This window comes from Papio anubis, chromosome 8 (genome assembly GCF_008728515.1).
Source record: "Papio anubis isolate 15944 chromosome 8, Panubis1.0, whole genome shotgun sequence".
In the NCBI taxonomy this organism is placed as follows: Eukaryota; Metazoa; Chordata; class Mammalia; order Primates; family Cercopithecidae; genus Papio; species Papio anubis.
In genome coordinates this window covers 41,956,531-41,976,396 of record NC_044983.1, presented here as the reverse complement: position 1 = coordinate 41,976,396, position 19,866 = coordinate 41,956,531, and positions in this window count along the sequence as shown.

Genomic DNA, 19,866 nt, shown 5'->3' with positions numbered 1-19,866 from the left:
ATGCTGAATAGAAAGAAAATTTTAACTCTGCTAGGTGGATGTACACATCAAAAAGTGGTTTTGCCAATAGCTTCCTTCTACTTTTTATCCTGGAATATTTGCTTTTTCCCCATTAGTCTCAATGGGCTTTCAAATGGCCATACTCAGATTCTACAAAAACAGTGTCTCCAAACTTCTGAATGAAAAGACAGGTTTAACTTTGTGAGATGAATGCACTCATCACAAAACAGTTTGTCAGATAGCGTCCTTGTAGTTTTCATCCTTGGATATTTGATTTTTCATCATTGGCCTCAATGAACTCCCCAAATGTCCGTTGGCAGAATGGACAAAAACAGTGTTTCCAAACTTCTGAATCCAAAGAAGTGTTTATCTCCATGAGACGACTGCACAAAGCATTTAGCACTTTCTCAGAAACCTTCTTTCGACTTCTTAACTGAATATATTTTCTTTTTCACCATAATCCTCAATGCACTCCCTAATGCACCTTGCAGATTCTAAAATAAAACAGTGTTTCCAAACTGCTGACTGAAAATAAATATTTAACTATGTGAGATGAATGAACACATCAAAAAGCAGTTTCACAGATAGTGTCCTTCTACTTTTTATCTTGGGATATTCACTTTTTCACTGTTGGCCTCAATGAGCTCCCAAACATGCATTCTCAGATTCTACAAAAATAGTGTTTCCAAACTGCTGAAGGAAAGAAAGTTTTAACTCTGTAAGATAAATGCACACATCACAAAGTGGATTCTTAGATAGCTTCCTTCTAGTTTTTAACCTGAGATATTCGCTTCTTCACCATTGGCCTCAATGAACTCCTAAATGTCTACTCACAGATTGGACAAAAACAGTATTTCCAAACTGTTGAATCCAAAGAAAGGTTTAAATCTGTGAGATGAACACCCACATCATAAAGCAGTTTCTCAGAAAGCTTCTTTCTAGTTTTTGTGCGAAGCTATTTCCTTTTTCACCATAGGCCTCAACGTGATCCCAAATATACCTTTGCATGTTCCACAAAAACAATGTTTCCAAATTGATGAAAGAAAATAAATGTTTAAATATGTGAGATGAAAGCACACACCACAAAGCAGTTTCTCACAGAGCTTCCTTCAAGTTTTTATCCAGAGATACTCATATTTCCCCACTGGCCTCAATGAGCTCCCAAATGTCCATTTGCAGAATGGACAAAAACAGTGTTTCCAAACTGCTGAATCCAAAGAAAGGTTAAACTCTGTGAGATGAATGCACACATCACAAACCAGTTTCTCAGAAGGCTTCTTTTCAGTTCGTATCTGAAATATTTCCATTTTCACCATAGACCTCAACACGCTACAAAATATCCCTTCGCTGATTCTATGAAAAAAGTGTTTCCAAACTGTTGAATGAAAAGAAAGGTTTAACTTTGTGAGATGAATGCACACATTACAAAGCAGTTTCACAGTAAGTTTCTTTCTGGTTTTTATATGAAGATATTTCCTTTTTTGCCATAGGCCTCAAAGTACCTCTAATATCCCTTTGCAGATTCTACAAAAACAGTGTTTCCAAACTGCTGAATAAAAAGAAAGGTTTAACTCTGCAAGATGAATTCACACATAACAAAGCAGTTTCTCAGATAGATTCCATCTAGTTTTTATCCTGGGATATTCATTTTTTCACCATTGACCTCAAATAGCTCCCAAATGTCCATTCGTAGAATGGACAAAAACAGTGTTTCCAAAGTTCTGATTCCAAAGAAATATTTCACTCTGTGAGATGAATGCACACATCACAAAGCAGATTCTTTGAAAGATTCTTTCTGGTTTTTATCTGATGATATTTTCTTTTTCACCTTAGACTTCAAAATGCTCCCAAATATCGTTTTGCAGATTCTATAAAAATGGTGTTTCCAAACTGCTGAATGAATAAAAAATGTTTAACTTTGGGAGATGAATGCAAACATCACAAAGAGGTTTCTCACAAAGATTCCTTCTCGTTTTTATCCTGTTACATTCATTTATTGCCATTGGCCTCAGTGAGCTCCAAATGTACATTCACAAAATGGAAAAAAAAACAGTGTTTCCAGACTGATGAATCCAAAGAGAAGTTTAACTCTGTGAGATGAATGCACACATCACAAAGCAGTTTCCCAGAATGCTTTTTTCTAGTTTTTATATGAAGATATTTCCTTTTTCACCAAAGACTTCAATATGCTCTCAAATATCCCTTTGCAGATTCTACAAAAACAGTGTTTCCTAACTGCTTAATTGAAAGAAAAGTTTAATTCTGTGAGACGAATGCACACACCACAAAGCAGTTTCTGTGACAGCTTCCTTCTACATTTTATCCTGGGTTATTCACTTTTTTGCCTTTGGCCTCAATTTGCACCAAAATACCCCTACGCAGATTCTAAAAAAACAGTGTTTCCAAACTGCTCAATGAAAAGAAAAGTTTAACTCTGTGAGATGAATGCACCTATCACAGAGGAGTTTATCAGAAAGCTTTCTAGCATTTATCTGAATTTATTTCCTTTTTCACCATAGGTTTCAATGTGCTCTGAAATATCCCTTTGCAAATTCTGGAAAAAACACTGTTTCCAAACAGCTGAATGAAAAAGAAAGGTTTCACTCTGCAAGATGAATGCTCATATCATGAACGGTTTCTCAGATAGCTTCCTTCAAGTTTTTATCCTGGGATATTCACTTTTTCCCCTTTAGCTTTAAAGAGCTCCCAAGTGTCCATTCACAGAAAGGGCAAAACCAGTGTTTCCAAACTGCTGAATACGAAGAAAGTTTTAACTCCATGAGATGAATGAACACATCCAAAAACAGTTTCTCAGAAAGCTTCTTTGTAGTTATTTTCTTAAGATATTTCCTTTTTCACCATAGACCTCAATGCACTCCCAAATATCCCTTCACAGTTCACACAAAAAAAACAGTGTTTCTAAACTGCTGAATGAAAAGAAAGGTTTAACTCTACAAGATGAATACACACATCACAAAGTGGATTCTCAGATAGATTCCTACTATGTTTTATCCTGGGATATTGCTTTTTTGCCTTTGGCCTCAAAGAGCTCCCAAATATTCATTCACAGAATGTACAAAAACAGTGTTTTCATACTACTGAATCCAAAGAAATGTTTTCCTCTGTGAGGTGAATGCCCATATCACAAAATAGTTTCTTTGAAAGATTCTTTCTAGTTTTTATATGAATATATTTCCTTTTTCACCATAGGCCTCAATATGCCCCCAAATATCCCTTTGCAGATTCTACAGTACACTGTTTCCAAACTGCAGAATGAAAAGAAAGGTTTAGCTCTGTGAGATGAATGCACACATCACAAAGGTGTTCTTAGATAGCTTCCTTCTAGTTTTTATCCTGGGATAATTGTTTTTTCACTATTGGCATCAATGAGCTCCCAAATGTCCATGTGCAGAATGGAGAAAAAAAGTGTTTCCAAAATGCTGATTGCAAAGGAAAGTTTAAATCTGTGAGATGAATATGCACATTACAAAGTAGTTTCTCATAAAGATTCTGTCTGCTTTTTATCTGAACATATTTCCTTTTTCACCATAGTTCTAAATTCATTCCCAAATATTTCTTCGCATATACTATGAAAACGGTGTTTCCAAATTGCTGAGTAAAAAGAAAAGTTTAACTCTGTAAGATGAATGCACATGTCAGAAAGCTGTTCCTCAGATAGCTTCCTTCTACTTTTTATCCTGGGATATTTGTTTTTTAACCATTTGCCTCAAAGAGCTCCCAAAAGTCAATTCTCAGATTCTACAAAAGAGTGTTTCCAAAATGCTGCATGAAAAGAAAGGTTTACCTCTGTGAGATGAAAGTACACATCACAAAGCACTTTTGCAGAAAGCTTCTATCTAGCTTTTATCTGAAGACATTTCATTTTTCACCATAGGCTTCAAGGTGTTCCTAATTATCCTTTTGCAGATTCTACCAAAACAGTGTTTTCAATCTGCTGAATGGAAATAAAGGTTTATTTCTGGGAGATGAATGTGTATATCACAAAGCAGTTTCTCAGATAGCTTCCTCCTAGTTTATATCCTGGGATATTGGCTTTTACACCTTTGGCCTCAATGAGCTCCCAAATATCCATTCACAGAAAGAACAAAAATAGAGTTTCCAAAGTGCTGAATCCAAAGGTTGTTTTATCTAAATGATATGAATTCCCACATCACAAAGCAGTTTCTCAGAAAGCGTCTTTCTAGTTTTAATATGAAGTTATTTCCTTTTTCACTACAGGCATCAATGAGCTCCCAAATATCCTTTCACAGATTTTACAAAAAGAGTGCTTCCAAACTGCTGAATGAAAAGAAAGTTTTAACTCTGTGAGATGAATGCACACTTCACAAAGCGGTTTCTCAGATAGCTTCCTTCTAGTTGTTATCCTGGGATATTCACTTTTTTGCCATTGACCTCAGTGAGCTCCCAAATATCCATTCACAGAATGGAAATAAAAGAGTGTTTACAAACTGCTGAATTGAAAGAAAGCTTTAACTCTGGGAGTTCGATACAAACATCACAAAGCAGTTTCTCAGAAAGTTTTTCTACTTATTATCTGAAGATACTATCTTTTTAATCTCAGGACACAATGCACTTTCAATGATCCCTTCACATATTCTGCCAAAACAGTTTTCCCAAACTGCTAAATGAAATGAAAGTTTTAACTCTGTGACATGAATGAACATACCACAAAGCAGTTTCTCACATGGCTTCCTCCTAGTTTTTATCCTGGGATATTGACTTTTTTGCAATCGCCCTCAATGAACTCCTAAACAATGAACTCCTCAATGAACTCCACACATCACAGAGCGATTTCTCAGATAGCTTCCTTCTAGTTTTTATCTTGGGATATTCACTTTTTTGCCTTTGGCCTCAATGAGCTCCCAAATGTCCATTTGCAGAATGGACAAAAACGGTATTTCCAAGCTGTTGAATCCAAATAAAGTTTTAACTCTGTGAGGAGAATGTACACATCACAAAACAGTTTCTCAGAAAGGTTCTTTCTGTTTTTATCTGAAGATATTTCCTTTTTCAAGATAGGCCTCAAATCAATCCCAACTATCCCTTCACAGATTTTATGAAAACAGTGATTCTAAACTGTTGAATGAGAAGAAATGTTTAACTCTGTGAGATGAATGCACACATCACAAAGTGGTTTCTCAGATAGTTTCTTTCTGGTTTGTATCCTAGGGTACTCCCTTTTTTGGAATTGGCCTAAATGAGGTGCCAATTCTCCTTAGGCCTCAATGCGCTCCCAAATAACCTTTCCCAGATTCTACAAAAACTTGTTTCCAAGCTGCTAAATGAAAGGAAAATTTTAACTCTGCAAGATGAATGCGCACGTCACAAAGTGGACTATCCAATAGCTTCCTTCTAGTTTTTCTCATGGTATTTTGGGCTTTTTGCCATTGACCTAAATGAGCTCCCAAATGTCCATTTGCAGAATAGACATAAACAGTATTTCCAAACTGCTGAATCCAAAGAAAGGTTTAATTCCATAAAATAAATGCACACATCAGAAAGCAGTTTCTCAGAAAGCTACTTTCTAGTTTTTATCTGAAGATATTTCCTTTTTCACCATAGGCCTCAATGTGCTCCAAAACGTCCCTCCACAGCTTCTACAAAAACATAATTTCCAAACTGTTGAACATAAATAAATTTTACTTCAAGGAGATGAATGCACACATCACAAGGCAGTTTCTCAGGTACCTTCCTTATACTTTTTATCCTGGCGTATTCCATTTTTTGCCATTAACCTCAATGAGCTCCCAGTTGTTCATTTGCACAATGGACAGAAACAGTATTTCCAAATGGCCGATTCCAAAGAAAGATTTAACTGTGTCAGATAAATGTCAACATCACAAAGTGGTTTCTCTGATAGATTCCTTCTAGTTTTTATCCTACGATATTCATTTTTTCTCCATAGCTCTTATGAGCTGCCAATTCATCTAAGGCCTCAATGCACTCCTAAATATCTTTTCACAGATTCTACAAAAACAGTGTTTCCAAACTGCTGAATGAAAAGAAAGATTTAACTCTGTGCATTGAATGCACACATCACAAAGCAGTTTCTCAGACAGTTTCCTTCTAGGTTTTATCCTGGTATATTTGTTTTTTTTTTGCCATTAGACCCACTGAGCTCCCAAATGTCCATTCACAGAATGGACACAAACAGTGTTTCCAAACTGCTGAAATGAAGGAAAGGTTTAATTCTGTGAGATGAATGCACACACACATCACAAAGCAGTTTCTCAGAAAGCTTCTTTCTAGTTTTTATATGAAGATATTTCATTTTTCATGATAGACCTCAATACGCAACCAAATATCCCTTCTCAGATTCTACAAAACCAGTGTTTCAAAACTGCTGCATGAAAAGAAAGGTTTCACTCTGTGAGATGAATGCACACATCACACAGCAGTTTCTCAGCTATCTTCCTTCAAGTTTTTATCTTGTGATATAAGGTTTTTCACATTTGGCCTCAATGAGCTACCAAATATCCATTCACTTAATGGATAAAAACAGTGTTTCCAAACCGGTGACTCCAAGAAAGTTTAACTCTGTAAGATGAATGTACACATCATAAAGCAGTTTCTCAGAAACCTTCTTTCCAGTTTTTATATGAAGATACATCCTTTTTCACCATAGGCCTCAAAGCATTCCCAAATATCCCTTTGTAGATTCTACAAAAGCAGTGTTTTCAAACTGCTGAATAAAAAAAAGGTTTATCTCTGTGAGATGAAAGCACACATCACAAGTCAGTTTCTCAGACAGCTTATTTCTGGTTTTTATCCTGTGATATTTGTTTTTTCACCATTGGCCTCAATGAGCTCCCAATTCACCTTAGGCCTGAATATGCTCCCAAATACCTCTTCATAGATTCTACAAAAAGATGGTTTCCAACTTGCTGAATAAAAAGAAAGGTTTTACTCTGTGAGATTAATGCAGACATCAAAAAGCAGTTTCTCAGAACACTTCTTCCCAGTTTTTATCTGAAGATAAATTTTTTGCAGTAAACCTCAATGTTCTCCCAAATAACCCTTCATAGATTCTTCAAAAACAGTGTCTCCAAACTGCTGAATGAAAAGAAAGGTTTAACTCTGTGACATGAATGCACACATGAAATTGGTTTCTCAGGTAACTTCCTTCTATTTTTTCTCCTGGGATATTCCCTTTTTTTGCCATTGGTCTCAATGAGCTCCCAAATGTCCATTCGCAAAATGGGCAAAAACAGTGTTTCCAAACTAAGTCAAAAGAAATGTTTAACTATGTGAGATGAATGCATGCATCACAAAGCAGTTTCTGAGAAAGCTTCTTTCTAGTTTTTATCTGAAGAAAATTTCTTTTTCAACATAGTCCTCAATAAGCTTCCAAATATCCCTTCACAAATTCTACAAAAGCAGTGTCTCCAAACTGCTGAATGAAAAGAAATGTTTAACCCTGTGAGACGAATGCACACATCACAAAGCTGTTTCTCAAACAGTTTCATTCTAGTTTTTGTCCTGGGATATTCACTTTTTGCCTTTGGCCTCAATGAGCAAATGGACAAAAACAGAGTTTTCAAACTGCTCATTCAAAAGAAATGTTTAACTCTTTGAGATGAATGCACACATCACAAAGCAGTTTCTCAGAAGGCTTCTTTCTGTTTTTTATCTGAATATATTTTCTTTTTCATCATAGTCATCAATGTGCTCCCTATATCCCTTTGCATGTTCTTCAAAACTGTTTAATAAATATTAAGTTTTACCTATGTGAGTTGAATGTACACATCACAAAGAAGTTTCTCAGAAAGCTTCATTCTCGTTTTCATCAGAGGATATTTTCTTTTTCACCATAGGCTTCTCTGCACTCCAAAATGCCCATTAGAATAAGGTACAGAAATAGAGTTTCCAAACTGCCAAATCAAAAGAAAGGTTTCACTTTGCAAAATGAATGCACACATCACAAAGCAGAGTCTCAGATAGCTTCCTTCTAGTTTTTTTCCTGCGATATTCACTTTTTTGCCTTTGGCTTTAAGGAGCCCCCGAACGTCCATTTGCAGAATGGACAAATACTGAGTTTCCAAACTGCTGAATCAAAAGAAAGATTTAACTCACAATGCACTCACAAATATCACTTCACTGACTCCACAAAAAGTGTTTCCAAACTGCTGAATGAAAAGAAGCTATCTGAGAAATCACTTTGTGATGCATGCATTCATCTCACAGAGCTTAACCTTTCTTTTCATTCAGCAATTTGGAAACACTGTGGTTTTAGAATCAGCGAAGTGATATTTAGGAGTGCTTTGAGTTCTATGTTGAAAAAGAAAATATCTTCTCATAAAAACTAGAAAGAAGCTTTCTGAGAAATTGCTTTGTGATGTTTGCCTTCAACTCACATAGTTAATCCTTTCTTTTCATTTAGCAGTTTGGAAGCACTGTCTTTGTAGAATCTGTGAAGGGATACTGGGGAGCACATGGATGCTATGGGCAAAAAAGTGATTATCCTAGGATAAACACTAGAAGGAAGCTATCTGAGAAACCACTTTGTGATGTGTGCAATCATCTCACAGAGCTAAAACTTTCTTTTCAATCAGCAGCTAAGAAACACACTTTTTGTAGAATCTGTTAAGGGATATTGAGGTCTATCACACACACACACAAAAACAAAATAACTTAAGATATAAACTAGAAAGAAATTTTCTGAGAAACAGATTTTTGATGTTTGCATTCACTTCACGTAGTTAAACCTTTCTTTTCATTCAGCAGTTTGGAAACACTGTTTTTGAAGAATCTGCAAAGTGATATTTGGAGCGCATTATGACAAAAAAGAAAATATCTTAAGATAAAGTAGAAAGGAGCTTTCTGAGAAATTGCTTTGTGATGTGTGCATTCATCTCACACATATAAACCTTCCTTTGTATCCAGGAGTTTGAAAACACTGTGTTGTCCATTCTGTGAATGGACATTTGGGAGTGCATTGAGGCCAATGGTAAAAAAGTGATGATCCCATGTAAAAAGTAGAAGGAAGCTATCTGTAAAACCACTTTGTGATGTGTGCATTCATGCCACAGAGTTAAAACTTTCTTTGGATTAACTTCAGAAACACTGTTTTTTATCCATTCTGTGAATGGACATTTTGGAGCTCATTGAGGCCAATGGTGAAAAAATGAATATCCCTGGATAAAATCTAGAAGGTTGCTATCTGAACAACTCTTTTGTGGTGTGTTCATTCATCTCCCAGAGTTAAACAAGTCTTTTCATTCAGTAGTTTGGAAACACTCTTTTCGTAGAATCTGAGACGGGATATTTGGGAGCACATTGAGGCCTATGGTGAAAAAGGAAATATCTTCATACAAAAACTAGAAAGAAGCTTTCTGGGAAACTGCTTTGTGATATGTGCATTCATCTCACAGAGTTAAATATGTCTTTGGATTCAGCTGTTTGGAAACACTGTTTTTGTCCATTCTGCGAATGGACATTTGGGAGCTCATTGAGGCAAATGGTGGAAAAGGGAATCTCCCAGGATAAAAACTAGAAGGAAATTATCTGAGAAACTACTTTTTGATGTATGCATTCATCTCGCAGAGTTCAACCTTTCTTTTCTTTCAGCAGTTTGAAAAACTCTTGTTTTTCAAAATCTGCAAAGGAATACTTGGGAGCACATTGAGGAATAGGGTGAAAAAGGAAATATATTCAGATAAAAACTGGAAAGAAACTTCTGGAGAAACTGTTTTATGATATGTGCATTAATCTTGTATAGTTAAAACTTTCTTTTCATTCAGCAGTTTGGAAACTGTGTTTTGGTAGAATCTGTGAAAGAATATTTGAAAGCGCATTGAGTCCTATGGTGAAAAAGGAAATATCTTCAGATAAAAAGTACAAAGTAGCTTTCTGAGAAACTGCTTTGTGATGTGTGCATTCGTTTCACAGACTTAAAGCTTACTTTTGATTCAGCAGTTTGGAAACACTGTTTTTGTAGAATCTGTGAAGGGATATTTGGGAGCACATTGAGGTCTATGGTGTAAAATGTATTATCTTCAGATAAAAACTAGAAAGAAGCTTTCAGAGAAACTGCTTTGTGAAGTGTGCATTTATCTCATTGATTTAAAACTTTCTTTTAATTCAGCAGTTTGCAAGAAAACACTTTTTTTGGTCCATTCTTCAAATGCACATTTGGGACTTCATTGAAGTCAACAGCAGAAAGGTGAATATCCCAGGATAAAAACCAGAAGATAGCTATCTGAGAAACCAATTTGTGATGAGTGCATTCATCTCACAGAGTGAAGACTTTCTTTTCATTCAGCAGTTTGGAAACACTGTTATTGTAGACTCTGTGAAGGAATATTTGGGAACGTATTTAAGACCATGGTGAAAAATTAAATATCTTCAGATAAAAACTAGAAAGAAGTTTTCTGAGAAACTGCTTTGTGATGTGTGCATTCATCTCACAAAGGTAAACTTTTCTTTTGATTCAGCAGTTGGGAAATACTGTTTTTGTCCATTCCGTGAATGGACATTTGGGAGTTTACTGAGGCCAATGGAATAAAAGCAAATATCCCAGGATAAAAACAAGAAGGAAGCTATCTGTGAGACCACTTTGTGATGTGTACATTCATCTGGCAGAGTTAAATCTTTCTTTAATTTTAGCTATTTGTAACACTGTTTTTGTAAAATCTCCAAAGGGATATTTGGGAGCACATTGAGGCCTATGGTTAAAAACGAAATGTCCTCAGATTAAAAGAAGAAAGAAGCTTTCTGAGAAATTGCTTTGTGAAGTATGTAATCATCTCACAGAGTGTAAACTTTCTTTGGATTAGGCAGTCGGAAACACTGTTTTTCTCCATTGTGTGAATGGATATTTGTGAGCTCATTGAGGCCAACATTGAAAAAGTGAATATTCCAAGATAAATCTGGAAGGAAGCTATATGAGAAACTGTTTTGTGATGTGTGCATTTATCTTGCAGAGTTAAACCTCTCTTTGCATTCAGCAGGTAGGAAACACTGTTTTTTTCCATTCTGCTAATGGACATTAGGGAACTCTTTGAGGCCAATGTCAAAATATTCCATGATAAAAACCAGAAGGAAACTAGCTGAGAAACCGTTTTGTGATGTGTGCATGTACCTCATAGAGTTAAACCTTTCTTTTCATTCAGCAGTTTGGAAACATTGTTTTTGTAGAATCTGCAAAGGGATATTTGGGAGTGAATTGAGGCCTATGGTGAAAAAGGAAACATCTTCCAATGAAAACCCTAAAGAATCTTTCTGAGAAACTGCTTTGTGATGTGTACATTCATCTGGCAGATGTAAACCTTTCCTTTTATTCAACAGTTTGGAAACTGTTTTTGTCCATTATGTGAAAGGACATTAGGGATCTCATTGAGGCCAATGGCAAAAAATTTGAATATCCCAGGATAAAAATAGAAGGAAGCTATCTGGGAAACTGCTTTGTGATGTGTGCATTCGTCTCACAGAGTTAATTTTTTCTTTTCATTCAGCAGTTTGGAAACCCTGTTTTGGTAGAATCTGCGATGGTATAATTTGTAGTGCTTTGAGGCCTTTGGTGAAAAAGCAAATATCTTCAGATTAAAACTAGAAATAAACTTTCTGAGAAACAGCATTGTGATATGTGCATTCATCTCACAGTGTTAAACCTTTCTTTCCATTCAGCAGTTTGGAAACACTATTTTCGTCCATTCTGTGAATGGACATTTGAGAGCTTATGGAAGCCAACAGCAAAAAAGCAAGTATCCCAGGATCAAAACTAGAAGGATGCTTTCTGAGAAACCGTTTTGTGATTGGTTCATTAACCTCACACAGTTTAAGCTTTCTTTTCATTCTGCAGTTTAGAAACACTGTTTTGTTAGAATCTGTGAAAGGATATTTTGTAGGACATTAAGGCCTATGGTGAAAGAGGACATATCTTCAGATAAAAACTAGAAATAATCTTTCTGAGAAACTGCTTTGTGATGCATGCATTCATCTCACAGAGTTAAACCTTTCTTTGGATTCAGTAGTTTGGAAACAATTTTTGTCCATTCTGTGAATGGACATTTGGGAGCTCATTGTGGCCAATGGTGAAAAAGCAAATATCCCAGAATAAAAACTAGAAGGAAGTTATTGGGAGCAGGTCCCACAAAATCTAGCCATAAAGTGGCCCCAAAACTGGCCATAAAAAAAATCTCTGCAGCACGGTGACATGTTCATGATTACTATGATGGAAGGTTGTGGATTTACTGGAATGATTACAAAGAACACCTGGCCTGCCCAGGGCATAAAACCGTTTAAAGGCATTCTTAAGCCACAAACAATAGCATGAGTGATCTGTTTGTTAAGACATACTCTTCCTGCAGTTGACCAGTGCAACTTACTCCTTTCTTTTGGCCTATCAATTGGTTTCCCATAGGGGATACTTTTAGTTTATTTACTCTTTATAGAAACAACGTTAATATCTGGCTTGCTATTAATAAACGTGTGCATAAATCTCTGTTCAGGGCTCTCAGCTCTGAAGGATGTGAGACCCCTGATTTCCCACTTCACACCTCTATATTTCTGTGTGTATGTCTTTAATTCCTCTAGTTACACTAGGTTAGGGTCTCCCTGACTTAGCTGTTCTCAGCAAGTGGCACCTAACGTGGTGCTCGAATCCAGGTTGAAGGGTCACTGGAGCAATGATTGGAACAGAAAACTAGCTGGAGTACTCTTAAAGCAATCCCCGTGGTGAGTAAGAAGGGTAGCTCAGAACCGTCAGGGTAACAATGGGACAAGTTTGGGGTCTGGTTCATTTCACTTTTAAACTTTTTCACAGTGACAATGAGGAGGAAGGAGAGTATAGTTAAGTAACAGAAGAGATTACAGAGCAGGTTTATTTACCAGCTAAATCTAAAGTGACAAAGGAGGGAGAGGTTCATCCCTAACCTTCTTCATCCCCTCATTATTATTTTGAAGAAAAAGACCTTCTACATCTTTCTTTTCTGGAGGACACTGGGTGAAAGTAGTTGCCCAGTGACTGTTTGAACAACACCTCTTGCCACCTCTCTTAGTTCTATTCTGGTAGGATTTCAGAAAGCTAGATTAGAAGGTGATTTAGAGGCTTTGGAGTTCCTGGTCAGAATACAACGCTGAGATCAACACGGAAATATCACAGGTACATTTGAGTCTTTTCCTTTTAAATTACTCAAAAAATTTAAACAAGCTGTAAATCAGTAAGGACCAGTTTCTTCTTTTGTATTAGGACTGTTAAAGAATGTTGCTGTTTCCAGTTGGATGATTCCTACTGACTGGTACACTCTTACTTGAGCTTGTCTAACTCTTGCTCAGATCTTACAATTTAAAACTTGGTGGGCAGATGATAATTCCATTCAGGCTGCTCACAATGCCCAGGCCCAACCTCAAATTCGTATAACTGCAGACCAACTTGTAGTGGTTGGCAACTGAGCTGGTTTAGATGCACAACTGGTCATGCAGGATGATGCCATAGAAAAACTTAGAGGAATGAGCATTAAAGCTTTGGAAAAATCACCTCAGGTGGGAAACAATACCATTCCTTTAGTGCTATAAAACAGGGACCCAAAGAATCATACATTGATTTTATAGCCCTGTTACAGAAGTCTCTTAGAAAGATGATTGCAGATTCAGCTGCTCAGGTTGTAGTGTTGCAGTTATTAGTTTTCGACAATGCTAATCCTGATTGCCAGGCTGCTCTCTGACTTATCAGAGGAAAAGTACATTTAGTTGATTATATCAATGCCTGTGATGGTATTGGAGGTAATCTGCTTTAATAGTGGATAAAGGAAATACTTGGTTTCCTGGAACTTGTCTTAACTGTGAGAATCATGGTCATATTAAAATGAATGTAGAAAAAATCAGTGAGTCAGGCTGCCAGATAGGCAAAAAAAGAAAACTGCTGATCCTAAAATATGTCCAAAATGTAAAAAAGGAAATCATTGGGCTAATCAGTGTCACTGTAAGTTTGATAAAGAAGGGAACCTGATTTTGAGAAACACCATGAGGTGCCCGTCCCAGTCCCCATTTTAAACTGGGGCATTTCCAGCTCAGGCCATACTCTCACCCCTCTACATTGTCTGTCTCCCACCACAGCTGGTAGTGCTGCAATGGATTTATGCTATACGAAAGCTGTGAGCCTTCTGCCTGGGGAACCCCCACAAAAGGTCCCAACAGGAGACTGTGGACCCTTGTCAGTAGGGACAATAGGAGATCACTTTTAAGAAGGCCCAGTTTAAGTTTAAAAGTGGTATTAATACATAGAGGCGTCATTGATTCACAGTACAGTGGGGAAATTCTAATTGTTATATCTACTGCTGTTCCCTGGAAAGCAGAGCCAGGAGAGTGCATAGCACAGCTCCTGATTGTGTCATATGTCGGAATAGGAAAAACTGAAATTAAATGTACAGGAGGATTTGGAAGCACAAACAAACAAGGCAAGGCAGCTCATTAGTTAAGTCAAATTACTGACAAATTTCCTACCTGTGAAATAAAAATTCAAGGAAAGAAATTTAAAGGTTTGGTAGATACAGGAGCAGACATTTCAATCATTTCTCTACTGTACATGCCATTCACGTGGTCAATTCAACCCACTCAATTTAACACAATTGGAGTTGGCAAAGCCCCTGAAATATATCGAAGTAGTTATATTTTGCATTGTTAAGGGCCTGCTGGACAACCTGAGACTATTCAAACAACTATAACTTCTGTACCTATAAATTCATGGGGAAGAGATTTATTACAACAATGCTGAGTCCAAGTTCTAATTCCAGAATAATTATATAGCCCTCCAAGTCAACATACAATTCATGAAATGGGGCATGAAATCGGGTATGGGACTAGAAAAAATTGCAAGTTTTGAAAGAATTGCTTCAAGCAGAAAGACAAAATTCCCTCCAAAGTTTAGGATATCATTTTTTATGGTGGTCATTGATAAGCCTCCAGAACCTATACCTTTAAAATGGTTAACAGATAAGCCAATTTAGATAGAACAATGGCTGCTAAGTAAAGAGAAACTGGAGGTTTTAGAGAAATTAGTTACTGAACAATTAGAAAAATGGGGGCACATAGCTCCAACATTTTCCCCTTGGAATTCTGCAGTTTTTGTAATTAAGAAAAAATCAGGTAAATGTAGAATGTTAACTGACTTAAGAGCAATCAATTCAGTTATACAACCTATAGGAGCACTACAGCCAGGATTGCCTTCTCCTGCTATAATTTCAAAAAATTGGCCATTAATAGACATAGATTTAAAAGACCATTTCTTTACTATCCCTCTAGCTGAGCAAGACTGTGAAAGGTTTGCATTTACGATTCCTGCAGTAAACCACCTGCAACGTGCTAAGCATTATCATTGGAAAGTGTTGCCACAGGACATGGCCAAGAGTCCCACAATTTGCCAGACATATGTGGGGCAAGCAATTGAACCTACTCATAACAAAATTTTCACAGTGCTACGTTATTCACTATATGTATGACATTAATTTGTGCTGCCCCCACTCAAGAAACATTACTCCAATGTTATGATCTTACAAAATTCGATTTCTCATGCTGGTTTAATTACAGCTCCTGAAAAAATTCAGACTACTACTCCTTACTCCTACTTGGAGACCTTAGTAAATGACACTACCATTGTGCCACAGAAAGTAACCATACGTAGGAATCAATTAAAAACATTAAATGACTTTCAAAAATTACTGGGGGACATTAATTGGATACGACCTGCTTGAGGCAATCCTACCTATGCCATGATTAATCTGTTTTCTACCCTTAGAGGAAATCCTAGTCTTACTGGTCTTCGGCAATTAACAAAGAAGGCTGAGATAAAGTTACAGATGATTGAAAAGCAAGTTTATAAGGCTCAAGTAAATAGAATAGATCCAGAGAAGATGCTAGATTTGCTATTTTTTTTCAACTCAGCCTTCACCTACTGGTGTTATCATCCAAGACCAGGACTTAGTAGAGTGGCTTTTCCTTCCACATACTAATTCATGGACTCTAACTCCTTATTTAGATCAAATCGCTACTATGATAGGGATTGGGAGAACTTGGAATCTTAAATTACATGGATATGATCCTGGAAAAATTATTGTACCTCTCATGAAGTCACCAATACAGCAAGCTTGTATAAATAGTCTAACTTGGCAAACCCATTTAGCTGACTTTGTGTGTATTCTCAATAATGATTTTCCTAAAACAAAACTGTTTCAGTTTTTGAAATTAGGTAATTGGATTCTCCCCAAAATAACTAAATTTTAACCAATTGAAGGTGCAGAGAATGTTTTTAAAGATGGGTCTAGTAATGGTAAAGCTTCTTATTTTGGCTCAAAAGGTGAAGTTTTCCTGACGCCCTGTACTTCAGCTCAAAAAGCAGAACTTGTAGCCATAATTGAGCTAATTGACTGCTTTTGATATCCTATTCATGTGATTGCTGATTCTTCGTACGTGGTTCATTCCACAGTTATTTGAAAATGCTCCTATTATCTGAAACCATGGCAATATAGTGGCACCTCAACCTCAAATGATATGGCCCACTCTAGGAGCTAAACTCAAGGGTTTGTGGAAACTATTAATAGCTCTTAATAAGATCAAAATTTGGGAAAGAATAACTTGTCTTTGGATATTGTAAAATTAAAGAACAAATATTTAAGGTATCCCAGGCACACTTGACCTTAATGCCAGCAACTGGAGTGCTTGAAGGAGCTGCAAATTAGTAGCTAGTAACCCATGAAAATGGATTTATAAAACACTTGGAATATCTGTAATTTCAATGATGATTGTACTTTTAATCTGTGTTGTTTGTCTTTGTATAGTATGTAGATGTGGATCCTAACTCCTGGGAGAAGTAGCTCACTGTGACAAAGTTTCCCTTGCTTTCACCAACTTGAAAATCAAAGAAGGAGGACATGTTGGGAGCAAACCCAAAATTTGGCCATAAACTGGCCCCCAAACCTGCCATAAACAAAATCTCTGCAGCACTGTGACATGTTCATGATGACCATTATGCCCAGGCTGGAGGGTTGTGGGTTTACCAGAATGAGGGCAAGGAACACCTGACCTTCCCAGGGTGGAAAACTGCTTAAAGGCATTCTTAAGCCACAAACAATTGCACGAGTGATCTGTGCCTTAAAGACATGCTCCTCCTGCAGTTAATTAGCCCAATCTGCTACTTTAATTCACCCATCCATTCATTTCTCATAAGGGATACTTTTAGTTAATTTACTCTCTATACAAACAATGTTAATGATTGGCTTGCTGTTAATAAATACGTGGATAAATCTCTGCTCAAGGTTCTCAGCTCTGAAGGCTGTGAGACCCCTGATTTCTATCTTCACCCCTCTATATTTCTATGTGTGTGCCATCAATTCATCTAGCGCTGCTGGGCTATGGTCTCCCTGACGAAGTTGTTCTCAACAGAAGCTATGTTAGAAATTGCTTTGTGATATGTACATCCATCTCCCTGACTTAAACCTTTCTTTTCAATCAGTAGGTTGGAAACACTGCTGTTGTACAATCAGTGAAGGGATATTTGGGAGCGTATTAAGGCCTTGGTGAAAAAGGAAATATCTTCAGATAAAAACTAGACAGAAGCTTCCTGAGAAACTGTTCTGTGATGTTTGCATTCATCTCACAGAGATAAACAATTCTATTGATTCAGCAGTTTGGAAACACTGTATTTTTCCATTCTGTGGACAGACATTTGGGAGTTCATTGACGCCAGTGTTGAAAAAGTAGGTATCCCAAAATAAAAAGTAGAAGGAAGCTATCTGAGCAACCGCTTTGTGACATATGCATTCATTTAGCAGAGTTAAATCTTTGTTTTCATTCAGCAGTTTGGAAACACTTTTTTTGTAGAATCCACAAAGGGATATTTGGGAGCACACTGAGGCCTATGGTGAAAAGGAAATATGTTCAGATTAAAACTGGAAAGAAGTTTTCTGAGAACCTACTTTTTGATATGTGCATTTATCTCACAGAGTTAAATCTTTCTTTGGATTCAGCAGTTTGAAAGCACTGTTTTTTGTTCATTCATTTGGTAACACTGTTTTGGTAGAATCTGAGAGGAAATATTTGAAAGCTCATTGAGTCTTATGGTGAAGTAGAAAATATCTTCAGATAAAAAGTAGAAAGAAACTCTGAGAAGTTGATTTTTGCTGTTTGCATTTATCTCACGGAGTTAAACCTTTCTATCAATTCCATAGTTTGGAAACACTGTTTTTTTTTTTTTTTTTTCATTCACAAAATGGACATTTGGGAGCTTATTGAAGACAGTGGCAAAAAAAGCAAACATGCCAGGATAGAATCCAGAAAGAAGGTATCTGATAAACCACTTTGTGATGTGTGCATTCGTCTTGCAGTGTTACAACTTTCTTTTCATTCAGCAGTTAGGAAACAGTGTTTTTCTAGAATATGCCAAGAGATATTTGGAAGCACATTGAGTGTTATAGTGAAAAAGAAAATATCATCATATAAAAACTAGAAAGAAGCTTTCTGAGAAACTGCTTTGTGATATGTGCATTCATCTCACTGAGTTAAGCCTACCTTTTGATTCAGCAGTTTTGAAACACTGTTTTTTTCCATTTTTGTGATATGTTAATTCATCTCAAGAGTTAAACCTTTCTTTTCATTCAGCAATTTGGAAATGCTGTTTTGGTAGAAGTTTCATAGAGATATTTGAAAGCGCATTGAATCCTATGGTGAAATAGAAAATATCTTCAGATAAAAAATAGAAGTTTATTGAGAAACTGCTTTGTGAAGTTTGTATTCATGTCACAGAGATAAACCTTTCTTTTGATCAGTAGTTTCAAAACACCGTTTTTGTCCCCTCTGCAAATGGACATTTACGAGCTCATTGAAGCCAATAGCAAAAAAGTGAATATGAAAGAATAACAACTAGAAGGAAGCTATCTGAGCAACCACTTTGTGATGTGTGTATTTATCTTGCAGAGTTAAACCTTTCTTTACATTCAGCAGTTTGGAAACACTGTTTTCCTAGAATACATGAAGGGACATTTAGAAAGCACATTGAGACCTAAGGTGAAAAAAGAAATATCTTCAGATAAAAACTAGATAGAAACTTTCTGAGAAACTGTTTAGTGATGTGTGCATTCATCTCACTGAATTAAAACTTTCTTTGCACTCAGCAGTTTGTAAACACTGTTTTTGTTCATTCTGCAAATGGACATTTGGGATCTCATTGAGGCCTGGGGAAAAAGTGAATATCCCAGAATAAAAACTAGAAGGAAGGCATCTAAGAAACCAATTTTTGATGTGTGCATTCATCTCCAGGAATTAAACCTTTCTTTTCATACAACAGTTGGAAACATTGTTATTGTAGAATCTGAAAATGTATATTTGGGAGCTCATTGAGGTCAATGGTGAAGAAGCCAATATCCCAGGATAAAATGTGGAAGGAAGCTATCTGAGAAATGGCTTTTTGATGTGGGCTTTAATCTCGCAGAGATAAACTTTTCTTTTCATTCAACAGTTTGGAAACACTGTTTTTGTAGAATCTGTGAAGGGATAATTTAGAGTGCATTGAGGCCTATAGTGAAAAAAAAATTATCTTCAGATAAAATTAGAAAGAAACGTTCCTAAAACCTGCTTTGTGATGTGTGCATTCACCTTATTGAGTTAGACCTTTCTTTGGATTCACAAGTTTAGAAACACTGTTTTTGTTCATACTGCAAATGGACATTCTGCAAATGGACAAAATCAGCGTTTCCAAACTGCTGACTCGAAGAAGTGTTTAACTCTGTGAGGTGAATGCACACTTTACAAAGTGGTTTCTCAGAAAGCTTCTTTGTAGTTTTTATATGAAGATATTTTTTTTTCACCAAATGCCTCAATATGCTGCCAAATATCACTTTGAAGATTATACAAAAC